The following is an 857-nucleotide window of genomic DNA, read 5'->3' as shown; positions in this document are numbered from 1 at the left end:
GGGGGGGTGAAGAAGGAGATCTGGGTTCAACGACAACAGTGGGTTCTGCATCTGATCTAACAGTTTGACGTCTTTTCCAGGAATCACCCTCGCTGAGAAGCCCGGCTCTCGTGAAGGGCCACAGATCAGAGCAGGTCCTTGCATGTCGCCCGCCGCCTTGAGGCGTTATGGCCGCTAAGCACGACCTCACGGCGAGCTCTCGCCTGACTTGTCAGCGCTTCAAGCATGTGCCGGGGACGACTCTCAGCTACCACCACGCCACATTTTACCACGATGTCTGTAAAAACGGCTGAGTTGTATCCATTTTCGTGTTGGGTAATGTTGAACAGCTGTGGCGGCCATCTTATATTAGATTTACTCCAAAAGTTAATCAGCCGCAGACAGACATGCAGTGATTACTTCCTGAGACTTTCACCACAATCTGTTGCTTAGCTGTGGCGGCCATCTTGAATCGAACTGACTCACAAAGTTAATCAGTTGTAGATGCGCACCCACTGATTAACTTTCTGAGAGTTTCATTGAAATCCCTCCGCTGGCTCATGGGATATTTTGCTAACAGACAGACAGACAGACTAACAAACAAACACATTCAGACGCTGGCAAAAACACGATCATGAACCCAGGCCAGAACCACAGACACTGTTCTGCAGCGTCCTGACAGCTGGACCCGTAATGACACATTCCTGCTGATTTATTTCCTGCTGGATCCCTCCATTCTCTCCTCCTGCTCCCCCTGCTCCTCCTGCTCCTCCTGCATCCCCTGCTCCATCCTCTCCTCCTGCTCCATCCTCTCCCCCTGCTCCTCCTGCTCTCCCTGCACCTCCTGCTCCCCCTGCTCCTCCTGCTCCTCCTGCTCC

The 857-nt window shown here is 52.9% G+C and overlaps 1 protein-coding gene across 5 annotated transcripts in view; it reads right to left on the bottom strand.

Moving 5' to 3' along the window:
- Positions 1-857, bottom strand: part of tex2 (testis expressed 2) — a 29,377-nt gene that overhangs the window by 26,292 nt on the left and 2,228 nt on the right. The gene's annotated exons all lie outside the window — the stretch shown is intronic.

This window comes from Kryptolebias marmoratus, linkage group LG12 (assembly GCF_001649575.2).
Source record: "Kryptolebias marmoratus isolate JLee-2015 linkage group LG12, ASM164957v2, whole genome shotgun sequence".
In the NCBI taxonomy this organism is placed as follows: Eukaryota; Metazoa; Chordata; class Actinopteri; order Cyprinodontiformes; family Rivulidae; genus Kryptolebias; species Kryptolebias marmoratus.
This window is presented reverse-complemented; position numbering and strand designations above follow the sequence as displayed.